The sequence below is a fragment of the Zeus faber genome (assembly GCF_960531495.2).
Source record: "Zeus faber genome assembly, chromosome: 19".
NCBI lineage: Eukaryota > Metazoa > Chordata > Actinopteri > Zeiformes > Zeidae > Zeus > Zeus faber.
In genome coordinates, this window is record NC_137206.1 from 16148658 (window position 1) to 16161741 (window position 13084).

Sequence of the window (13084 nt, forward strand, 5' to 3'; positions counted from 1 at the left end):
AAAAAAAAAAAAAAAAAAAAAAAACCCTCACGATCAACCCCAAATTCTTCTTCCTGTGCTCGTTCTGCTCTGGAGATATGCCACAGTGGAATCCTTCGCTAGTGGAACCTCAGAAAGCTCGGATTTAGCGTCCTTACATCAGCCATAATCTCTGACACTGCTAAAACCGGCGCATCTCGTAACAAGCGCTGCCCGCTTTTGGGGGGGGAAATCCTGACGGGATAGTAGACGTGTGACTGGAAAGCTGGAGGCAATCCCAGTACCGGACCTGACAAGGCGGATTATGACTCTAGTTCCAGGGTGTGTGTGACTTAATTACACCTCTTCTTACATGGTACGTATGAACTGTTCAATATGGAAGGTCGGAAACAGGTCAAATAGCGGCACTATCACAACAGACGTCAACTAAGTTGTCTGAGATAACCGTCTTTTTCCCCATTTTAAATCTTCATATTTTGCTTATAAAAAATAAAAATAAAAAAGTCTTGCGGCATTTTTGAGCTATTTGATGCTTTTCTGTGGCACTCTCTGCAGCAAATAGCGCAACTCAGAACCAAAAGTTACACATTTCAAACGTGCAACGCTCTCAAATGTGGGAAAGAGAGAAAGAAGAGAAGAAAAAAAAAAAAAAAAAAAACTTTGCAAAGAGTGACCTGTGATAATCCAAAGTGGCACGCGAACCCACCGTGAAATGAAACCATTTCTCCACACTCAAACACAACCCCCCCTTTGACAAGTCTATTACTGCGGGTGAGCCGGGCCCACGGGGGGAGAGGAAGGAAGGAAAAAAAAAAACAAAAAAAAAAAACCTCCACCCAAAAAGTTTAGTTGGCGCGGCGTCTGCTACAGTTACGCTCCGCGGCGTCGACCCAAAGTGGTCGCCCTGTGCGGGCGCGTCGGCGGGAACTGGCTTCCGTTTATCACGGGCGGCCTCGGCGCCGCGAACGCGTGACGGTCAATCGCTAACTGCGCCGCCATTTCCAGTTTGAAGAAAACTTTGCGGGGTGGGGGTTGTGGGGCCATTAAATAGACTGAGGGTGACCTTTAAGGAACGTTAGGACAATGTGCACGCTGAGGGGAGGGCGAGCCGGGTGGTTTTTTTTCGTTTTTAAACGCCCTCCCCTACGTTACGTTCGCGTGAGCCTGCCCTTCTATTTAGAAGAGCCTTCCATTGCCCCCCTTCATTCAATGCACTGGGAACAATAAGAGAAACACAGTTGTGACCTCGAGGCTTTTCTGCGTTTTCGGCGACCCGGTGTGACGTAATGTGATCTATAAAAGATGAACACACTCCTCGTTCGATACCCCCGGATGTTCCTGGATTTCCTATTCCCACCAACCAACCGGGAGAAAGGTTGGAAACGGACGGGTACATGGAGCTTCGTGGTGTAACGGTAATGTGCGCGGCCAGCAGCGTCAGGGAATCCTGGGCTCAGATTGCAGAGAAAAAAAAAAAAAAAAAAAAGCATGCCACACAGCAGCACTTTTTCTACTCTAAAAATGTAAAAAAATAATAAAAATAAAAAAATAAAAAAGCCTGATCCAGTGCAGACAGGGGTAAAATTGGGGTTAAATCTATCCATCTCTCTAGAGCCTTACTCTCCAACCAGTCATATCGGCAGCGCCGTAATTACACTAATAGGCGCGCAGAAATTGAACGGAGGCCGGCGGAATTTCGGTCTCGCTATCTACAGCTTGCCAGCGGTGCTGCGGAACGCTTGGCCGATCTGAAAAACGCAACTTTCATGGGAGTCCTCGAAGGTCCCGTAACGCGGAGCGCGATCCCTTTCGGAAAAATACGGCCGCCTTGTCGAAAGGGAAATCCCTTCAATACTGCGTGATGGATGACGTCCACCCCCAATTTAACCCCCCGGGAAAGAAGAATACTAAACATTTACATTTAGTCATTTAGCAGGCGCTTTTATCCAAAGCGACTTACAAGGGAGAATAACATTCAAGCTACATTGCGACAGAGGCATTAGTGTAACAATAAATACTCCTAACCCTTTTAAGGCACCGTTTAACTTGTTTTCTGGGAGTGCATTTTGGAGGAAGGAGCCGTCTACGTCGTGGCACGCTGGCTATTGATCAAAATATATAAAACCTTGTTGACCTTGATGTTGCTAAAAAACATCTTATGTGTGTGTAATGTGTTCTATTTTCTTTGTTTATTTGTCCGCTCGGCCCTGTCGTCGATACAGTAGTTCACTTTGAGTTTGTCATCGTGCCTCACACAAGGCTTTCTGTCGTGGGGGTTGTGTGATCCCAGCGCCGCACAACTGAACCCCGGGCCCCCCCGCCACCACCCAAAGCTCCAACCCGACACATTAAATATGGGCATTGAAATAAGGAATCTAACGCAGCGGAGCGGCATCACAAAAACAGACTGGAGCATACATTATAACATGCGCCAGCTTTAAACGCTCCCTCTCCCTCCTTGTAGAGAGCGCAAGGCTCTGCCTTGGGCAGGGAGCGACTGTCAGGCTCCGGTTCCGGTGACACATTTCATTTCGGCAGTTCCCAAACAGATAAACCAAATAAGGCAGGCTGCGGGGTTGCAAAACACGGCCCATCTTCGGGGACTGAATGAATACTGTTGTCAAGCATCTATGGAAAAAAAGACAGAGAGAATGACACACACCGATTTGAAAATGCGACTTAACTTATTCAATACGTGAGGCGACACACCCAATTGTTCCTGTTTATCGTGAGAGAGCAGATAGTGAAGTGTAAACGTTTTTATATGTGTTTATACATTGTGGTACATAAGTGTACTTTACCAAATTAAGGTATTTAAAAACTTGAAGCTCCCCCTTACCCGACAATAAACACGTCCACAACTGTTCTTGGTTATAATTGGAGTTATTCTATAGTCTGAAAAAATATCATTTTATATATGTTATGATCACTGGAGGGGGCACTCGTCTGTCATAGCTTGACCAAAAACCAACACGAATGCCAAGCGGGAATTCAACCCGGACACCACGCCTCCCGGAGAGTTTTCCGTTTCTGTAAAAGTCAGTCCGATTTTGGTGATGGTTCGAGCCCTTCCGGGCGTTTCACAGTGGATTTCGCCTTCGGAAAAGGGAGCGCGACGGAGGCAAACCGTCGTCAACGACGCGTTACAAACACACATTCTGATCCCCCCGTTCGGATTGAAGAGCGCTTTGCAGGCCGGTGAGCGGAGGTGACGCCGGGCGGAGGCTTCGCTGACACATCTGAAATTGGCTCGGCGGCGCCTGCGTGCACACGCACCCGGATCCGGGGTCGGGCCTCTCGCTGCACCCATCAGCCGGGGGGGGGGGGGACGGACGGAAAGTATGGAAGGAAAAAAATTCGACGAGACTCCGCGTGCTGCGCTGCCTGCTGTGTCCGGGGTGACGGACGCTGATCTCATTCCCTGTGACCCAACATTTGAAATGCCGTGCTTTTCTTCCCCTTCTGAGTTATAATTTGCTCAATAGAACCGTTTCACCGTTTTCTTCCGATTGCAACGACGGTGTTTTCCACTCGTGGCATTTTTTTCTTTTTTTTTTTGTCCAATAACTCACGACCGCGTCGGACCGCATGCAATATGTCACGAAAATGACGGTGGGAAAGGTTGGGAAATATGAATCGTCTGCCCGTTTGTTTCAGTCGTGTCGGACGCTTCGCGGTGATCCTCGACTTCCGTTCCCGAGATTTATCGCAATCCCAGGACGTTTCGTTTGGTCGAAATGAAACAACAACAAAAAAAAACAAAAAAAACAAAACGCTGGGATTCCAGATCGACGCCTACGGTACTCACAGTGCCAAGGGCGTCGCAAACTAAGGAGCAGTCGTCCAATAAATCAGACGCCATTATTTGTGGATTTAAATGCCGGGGTTTTGTACTTGTGTGTGCACCTGCAATCAAATGGGTTTTCTTTGTGGCGGAGGTGGCGGCTAATGCGATTCCTCCCGGCTTCCTCGTGACAGTTTCAGCTCTTATGCGGCTCCGAGACATCGGAATCGGCCGCGGCCCTCAAGGGTGTTAATGCGGTGGCCGTTGTTTATGGGGGTTATAAATAACATAGTGCCTTTACACAAGTGTTTACTGCATGCGTGTCCAAGTGCTCACCCCGTGATTGCCCTGATGCAGGATTTGCAAATCATGTGGTTACTTTTTTTTTTTTTTTGTATTCCCCGCTGCACTCGACTGTTCCCGTATTGCGTATCGGTTGATGTGGTAAATGCTTTACGGCAGCGCGGCCCGACCGCTCACGGAGGTTTAATTTGTCTCGTTTTATGGGAAGCACGGACCGCCGTTCGGGTCGCGCTCCAACCGGGGGTGTTTTTTTTGTTTTTTTTAACGAGTGAAGGTGTGTTCTTACGTCTGCTGCCAGCGGCGCTGCTGGCTAGATTTAAATCCATAAACCCGTCCTGGCTTTAATGGGCAGCGATAGGTCCCCTGACGGCGACGGGAACGAGGAGAGTCACGAAAGGAGGAGTTTGGATCCTGTGGAGCTACAGCAAGACTGTTCCCTAATGGGAAGATTTACCAACGACGATGGAGTTTGGAGATTTCGATTTGATTTGTGACATAAATTCAGGTCGAATCAAGTCTGGAGAAGTTTGAAAACGTTTATGCGCAGTTAAGAGAACGATTCTGATAAAGAAATCGGCAAAAATAAATTCTAGGAATCGAATTGCTAGGGAGTTATGACTTGTAACTAAAGATAACATGCGGTATTATTAAAGAACCTTGAGATGCGTCGCCGCGGGGATTCGATATCAGCAGTACATGCAGAATTGGAAGCGACGTCGGTCACACCCAGGGTACCTGGCGGCGGCGCCGGGACAGCTGAAATGGACCCGCGGCGCCGGCGGTGAGAAATGCACCGCTGGCAAAAGAGCCCTGACGTTGATGAATGTTGTCCTTGATGTGTGAGGTAATATTCTCTGATGAGATGCGGTGTGTGTGTGTGTGTGTGTGTGTGTGTGTGTGTGTGTGTGCGTGCGTGCGTGTGTTTGCGCGCGCGCCCCCCAGTCGGCAAGGTTGTAAGTAAGGTAAAAAGTGATGACGTGAAGGTGTTGAGGGCGGGAGAGAATGGGTGGGGCGAGGCCACGGGTGGAGGATGGAGTGCTCCGTGATTGGCAGTGATTTGATTCCGTGCATTTGTCTTGTATTCTTCTGCTCTGTTTTCATTCAGGGCGACGGAACACCATAATGGGTATTTAGTTTACATTAAATATTACTTCTATTTAACTGTTGATGATATGAATCTTTGTATCTAGGTTTTGCATAATTTTGGCAATTATTATTAATTTTTTTTCTCAGTCATTTTCCTAATAGTATTTTGTCTAATAGTCTTTCTGATCGTATTCTAACGCAGCCAAGGGAAATATGAGATCCTGCAAAATGTACGATCTTGCGGAGCTCCCCTATGACTTCTCACAGCACCGGCGTTCTTAATTAATTTCTTACACTGTGTCTGTCGCGTTGCTGTCAAGAAATTTTGACAACTTCATGTTCAGTGTCACAAAAAGTGTTTTCATATAATTAGCTCAAAGTGTTTTACTCCCAAGAGATGGAAAAGTACACTATTCTCCAACGGATGCCTACTCATCCCGTTCCCCAGTTACAGAAACATTTGCCAGCACGCGAAACAGTAAAATTCAACATCCTCTATGCACGGGTTCCCAAACCAGAATCCATGAAATGATTGCAAGGGGGTTTGAATCAAAATTCCCTTTTTTTTTTTTTTTTACTTTTTTTTGGGGGGGATTTGGGGGAGCAGCGTCCTCAGCCTTTTCAGAGCTTAGTCTGCCAGGGGCCTTGCTATTAAAAAAAAGGGTTGGGTTACCCTGCTCAAGTCTCTTGTTTTGACCTGGAAAGTTGTCCGGCATACACGAGCAAACATAGAAAGCAATGTACTCGACTTTACCTCTGCGATAAGTCAGACAACAACCCAAATTAACATGCAGGTCGGTCTCCACAAATATGGGGTAAATATTGAAATGACTAAAATACCTCTGAGTCGCTCAAAATGGGATTCGGGTGGAAATGACAGATTAGAAGATTGCGCGACATTCAAAGTCGCAAAAAATTACAAAATGATCAAATGTCCTTTTAGAACGACTTCAACTTGTATATCACAAAACATTTGCTTGACTGAGAGATGCAATTCCGCTTTTTGTAAAGCAGATCGAGGCTCATTTGAGGTCGTTTCATAAATACTTCCCATCCAAGGATCTCTTTGAACAGCAGATCCACCAAAGTCCAGATTTAAGATGTTCTTCATTCTTTGCTCAATACTGTACTGGGTCAACGCATGAGGGAAAACCAAGGATTTGAGAATTATTTTCCGGGGAAAACGGTGTAAAAACAGAATCCATTAATGATCCAAGATAAAGCGCTTGGTACCGGAGGTGAGTAATCGTCACCATGCAGAGATTCCGCTTTAAAAAAAACCACGTCGGGGTTGGAAAGCCTCCTTCATCATCCCGCCTGTAGATGCAGTTCTCTCATGATCCGCATAAGTAATGTGTGTGTACCGAGTCAAGGGAGAGCTCTTAACCCAACCGTTGTGAACGGATTGGGTTCATTAATTACGGGCGCCGGTTATTATTTAACACCTCCTGCCTGGTGCGGCCTGGGAGAACCAGCCTTCATCCATCCCGGTCCTGACTTACATTTCAATGAAGCAGAGACAAACGCGTCCCATCAACAGGAGTGGGTAACGAGTGGAGTCAAACCGTACTTGACCTTCACGTACATTCACGCTACTCAAGTTTGTGGTGAATTCATGAATAAATGCAAGTGGGCTGTGTTACAGGGGCAAATCCTCATGAGGTGGCCCTTCCTCGAAGGACGGCTCTCTCGCCGTGCCCATCGTGAGACGCAACTGCAGAAAGGGGGGGTAAAAAGGCGGGACTCGGTATCGAGGAGTCGCAGCGCGGTAAACTACTGTGATCGCAAAGGCAACGGGTGCCGCCGGGCGATCCGTCCGTTTCATCATATCGGGGGAAAAAAAAAAGAGGCTGGCGTCGAAGCGAGGTACTTACCAGACGAGTAAAATCGAATCAGGATGAAAGACCACACGGGCTCGGTTCAAAGAAACTCGGTTTTATCGCTTTTTCAGCACGTTTGCAAAGTTGCTAAACGCGTCTATAAATTTTCGATCATGATGACACCGTCCAGATGTGTTTTCTGGCCCCTGGCTGTGGGCGCATGCTTAATTGCTTATGAAGAGGGGAACCCGGTATATAAAATCCAACTACCACAACAATATAAAACAAGAAAGCAGAAGGGAATAAACACAATGAGCCAAATCATGCAAGTTAAAACAACATTTTTACAAAGATGGCCTACTTGGTCAAGAGACTCACAATTGGAAATAACCTAGAAGACGTATATTTTTCTAAAGAAATGGAATACATTGGTACAAGCTTGTGCGCTTACGTAGCATTATACACCGATCAGCCAAAACATTAAAACCACCAACAACAACCACTAATATTGTGTGACTCTCCCTCGTGCCGCCAAAACAGCTCTGACCCCTCGACTCCACAAGACCTCTGAAGGTGTCCTCTTGTATCTGGCACCAAGACGTTAGCAGCAGATCCTTTAAGTCCTGGAAGTTGTGAGGTGGGGCCCCCATGGATCGGGTTTGTTGTTCCAGCACATCCCACAGATGCTTGATCGGATCGGACACCGACGCCGGCCATCCACATGGAGAAGGAATTCGTCAGACCAGGGCACCTTCTTCCATTGCTCCATGGTCCAGTTCTGACGCTCACATGCCCATTGTAGGTGCTATCGACGGTGGACAGGGGTCAGCATGGACACTCTGACTGGTCTGTGGCTACACAGCCCCATACGCGTCAAGCTGTGATGCACTGTGTGTTCTCACACCTTTCTATCAGAGCAGCATTAACTTTTTCAGCAATTTGAGCTACAGTAGCTCTTCTGTGGGATCGGACCAGACGGGCTAGACTTCGCTCCCCACACGTCTCAATGGGCGCCCATGATCCTGTCGCCCGTTCACCGGTTGTCCTTCCTTGGACCAGTTTCGGTAGGTACTAACCACTGCATACCGGGAACACCCCACAAGACCTGCCAATCCGGAGATGCTCTGACCCAGTTGTCCAACCATCATTCTTGCCCATTTTTCCTGCTTGTAACATTTCAACTTTACTTGCTGCCTAGTATATCCCACCCCTTGACAAGTGCCACTGGAACGAGATGAGCAATGTTGTTCACTTCACCTGCCAGTGGATTTAATTTTGTGGCTGACCGGTGTAAATACCCTTCACGATTGGGCGGGATACAGGGAAGATTCTCAAATGCCAAAGCTATCGGTCTTGATTTGCCATATGCGCGGCGCGGGCATGCAGAATGTTGTCCCAGCCTCAGTGAACGCTGCCATCTTTAATGGGTGTCAACTCGCAGGTGTCCTCGCAACTGCCACCGACGTGATTAAAATGCCTTGCGTTGACCTTCATATGTTACAGCAGTATGGGCGTGTTTGTAAGTTCATGTTTCTATAGAGTGCACCATTTGTCGTATTGACTTTTTCGAGAAAATACCCAACATTCAAGAGATACCCACATGGATACCGGGGAGATAATACACTTTACCCTAGCTGTTATATTCCACATGCTGTTGTTGTGAGCTGGGCTTTTAGAGCTCCAACTCGCGATTCTCAGGAACTAAACAAGCGACGCTCTTCTGGGAGACTCGCGGCATCAACGTCCCAAACAACACACAGGCTGGAACAACCAGCAGCCTTTCAATAATTCATCGCATTGTGTAGAGAGAGGGGTTGACGGAGACCGTACGTCTGGTAAACGCGGCCCAGTTTGGGTATAATTGACCAAATAGACATCCGCGATTCGCCACAAAAAATGCTCCCTTTTCCCGGATGCGGCACAACAATAGCGGGTTTGACACCGCGGTCAAAACGAGCCGTTCGGGTGGAGCCACGAGACGCCGCTTCAGATGTAACGAGGGAGACCGTCGTTGTGCGTCTCTCTCTCTCTCTCTCCCTCCCCCCCCCCCCCCCCAGCAGCCTCGGGCCCAGACCTTTGCACTAAAACCAATTGTTCCAGGAGCTCTGTATACGAGCCGCACGCCGCTTTTATTTTTTATTTTTTTCCCCCCCTCTTTCTGTGAAGCTGCGGCAACAAACACGCTTTATTCAACCGCTCCTTACGCTAGCTTCCCATGGAAACGCATTATCCTTGAAAGCTTACTTGCAGTAACCCTCGGGGACTCGCGGGCGTGACAAATTACGCGCGGCACGAGAAAAAAAAAAAAAAAAAAACTGCGGCGTAACCGTACGAGGCACATGAGAACAGGTGGAAAGGGGGGGGGGGGGGGGAGTAATAGACACGTCAAACGAGGAAGATCCTTCCCTGAGCACAGGGAGGTGGATGGAGCGGGGGGTTTATTTTGGACACGACCTTGGTCCACTTCCCGAAAGAACACCGCCAGTTATAATCATATCAAGTGAGGTTTCAGGCTCTGCATCAAAGCGGGAAAATCCCAATTTAAACGTTTCAAAAACGTGCTTAACTTGAACGGTCCACACCATGGGTTGGAACAAACATTCAAAGCATGGAGTTGATTCGGTTGGTGTTTGGGGCGGTGGGTGGGGTGTACGGTATTTGCCTCCTGAGTATCTACTGTAAATCTAGGCAGAGCCTGCTGTGAAAAGAGTTATTCTTTTTTTTTTTTTATTCCACAGAGGCACAGGCAGTGTCTAACACGGGAAGAATACCAGGTAGCAGCATAATGAACAGCACACTACTCAGTCTTTCTTGGAATGCTTTTAGATGGTAAAATGGTGTAGAGCCTTTGAAGTCGGGTTGTTGTTTGTTTTCCCTCCATGTCTCGTTTTATTCTTTATAAATGTTTTCTCCTTGACTCGCGGAAAATGAATCCTTGACCCGTCGCTATCTCAACCTGTGCATGAAGCATTTGGCTTCGTGCGGTCCTTTTTGGTCCAGGTAGTTCACCGGTGTATCGGCCGTGATTTAAGGGTTTTCTAAACTGAGCTCAATGAGAACTATAGCTGAACCGAACCATACCTTCGAAAATAAAACATTTAATTTATGAATAAGTCAGCGAAATATAACTGTCAATGTAAATTGTAAAGAGGCGATTAGCTAGAATGAAAACACAGTTCAATTAAATCGTCCCATTGCGGACCCAGCACAGTTTAAGTATTGTTAAATGTATGAAGTCCTTCTCAAGGTCTCTTCCATGTATTCCCCAATCGATCTTTTGGGATTTTTCCCTGGGTGGGGGTTAAGACTTGAGGGTGCCGTCGATTTCTACATGATATGAAAAGCTGGTGAAGCAATTTGAGGGTGCACTGCGATTAAAGGTGATATAAATTAACTCGACTTGTCATTTCCCTCATGAATGATTCAAGATTCAGGAGGTTGTTTTCTCACATACATATACATACGTTCATACATATATGCAGTGAAATGACTTTGCAACGCACCCGGAGATTATGCACAAGTTACTAAACCGAACATAACCGCTTACCTAATTCCTACCTAGCAACTAACTGAAACTAACTGATTCCTAAAACATAATGCAGTTAGTGAATAGAATAATATAAATAAAATTTTAAAAAAGACTCAAAAAGATAATACAAAGTGGGGGTACAAAACAGAAGGGAATAGAGTTATGTATTAGGCTGTTTGTATATATAGATACAGCATGTGCAGTAAAGTGCATGTAAATAAAGTGAGTATGGAGATATACAGTACAATATACAACAGTATGACACAGCAATACAGTAACACCCAGCAGAACAGCAATACAGCTCAGTATGCAGTAACCCAGAACAGTGATACAGTAACTTGCAGTTACTACAGTATACTACATACAGTCCAGTCAGGATGGAGGGAATGAGCCTTTGCACTTCACATTCCACGAATTTGACTGAGTTATAGTATTCTGACCGCAACCACAGCGGTAAAGTCCGCGGCATAGCACCGCGAAACCAGGTCGTCGGAGCAGTTCTCTCGCCATTTATCTCCAAAGGCAAAGCCAAACTAGGAGTGGGAGGCGACCGTGGCACCCCGCACAGTGAGCGGCGGCGCTCGCCGGATGAGAAGCCGCTCTGATGTAAACAGATATCTCTGCACTTGCGCCGTCCCCGGTGCAGTGGCTAAAATGAAAGCTGAACCGAGGTGCACACGCTGGGCCTAATAAGCCTATTCCAATACTGTCAACCCCGGAGGCCTTCCCCCCGGTATCCAATCCCTCTTGCCTGTAGGGATCAGAAGGATTTGGGGAGCCTGGGAGAAGGTGGAGAAAGCAGTCAAGGGGTGGGCCGGAGGATTACGGGTCTGGAGATACAGGGTTCGCTTCTGCGCCCGTGAACCGCTTTCATTTTTGTAATGTGGCGTCAGAAAGACGGCGTCCCGTTGGCCGGGGCAATGTCCGAACGGAACGCGAAGACCCGCTCGACTCCCGGTGTCTTGAGGAGTCGGAACCTTGAACTTGTATCACGATCACTTTTTTTTTTTTTTTTTAATCTTCTTGAACTGCTCTTTTGTGAGAGCAGTTGGGGTGGCAGCCGGCTGCCTGAGTCGGTGGAAAAAAATGATGTAGGTTTTGCTCCAATTAGGGCTGGGCGCAGATGACAGGATGGCTTCTTAATTTGTAAGTCCCAGGGTTTGGCCAAAATCGACAAAAAAAGATGAATGGTCTCAGTTCCTTTTCTTTTTTTCCTTTGTAGGGCACAGCGTAGAGGTTTTCGATTATGCAATTTCATACATGCTGCAAATCTACACAGTCATTCCTCTTATTCTCAGAATACAAGCTGTATGCACTGCTTTGATCAATACTAGTGGTAAAATGTATAGGGATTTATGGTTACCCTACATGCTTTTATCACACACACACACACACACACACACACACACACACACACACACACACACACACACACACACACACACACACACACACACACACACACACACACACACACACACACACACACACACCTTTCTGCCAATGAGAGCTTACAGTAATTAAGACAAATAAAGTCTGATTCACGAACGAGGTTGAATGCCTTGCTGAATCAGTTTGTTGAAAATAGAACACGTTTTTTTCCAAAGATGAACCTGTTCTGAAACTATAAGTGTGCTTCACTGTGACCATTTAATAACGTACCCTCGTGAAAAATTTTGGTTTCACTTTCCCTTTTCTGTCATCTTGGGATTGTTATTTACATTTCAAGTAAGTTAAGTTAAGTTCGAGTAAAAATAGCCAGATATGGGGGAAAAAGCCATGACTTTTTAGGGAATGCAATGTTGTGTGTAAGAATGATCTACAAAATATCAAAAGCTGCGCTCACAATGTTGATTATTCAAGGTTCTGCAAACAGTTGCGCAATTGTGCCAAGTGATTGGGGAATTTGAGAAATAAAGCAGCATTTCTTTCTCCATTTATAGTTTTCCGTTATCTTTACTAGAGAGCCACCTACTGGGTAACAACTATAATGACTCTCAACCAAATGGAATGTGAATGAACAACGTTTGCCTTTCATTTATGGAAAATAAATCACTGCAGAGAAGTGAGATTTGAAAAACTGAGGTATTTTGTTTGGTTTTTTTTCAATCTGCTGACATCATTTATCAACAGGGGAACAATATGGAATCCCGCAGTCAGTTTTAGACGGTATAAAGAAACCTCCACACAGGGGAAAAACCTCTTGCACCATTTAAGGAAATGGCCCATCGGATACAATCTGTCAGCACATTAAGAATATGAGGCTTTGACGAAAACTTGGCCGGGCAGCCCATCCGCAGCCCTAGAGGTGCAGTCCAACGTTGGATTCGTTGGATTGGATTGGAACGTTTAGGTTCTATACAACAATTTAACAACACACGAAGCTCTTAAAATTCCGCCCTCGGTTCCCTCTTCTGAAGCTTTTTTTTTTGTTTTTCCTCTTCAGGCTTGTCTTAACTCCATTATGCAGATATAGCAGCAAAACAAAAACAAAAAAAACAATTCACCGCTCATTCATCGCATCCCCCTTCCCTTGGCTCCTTCCCCAAAATGAATTTGGACACTTGGTGCCAAGGCAGTTGG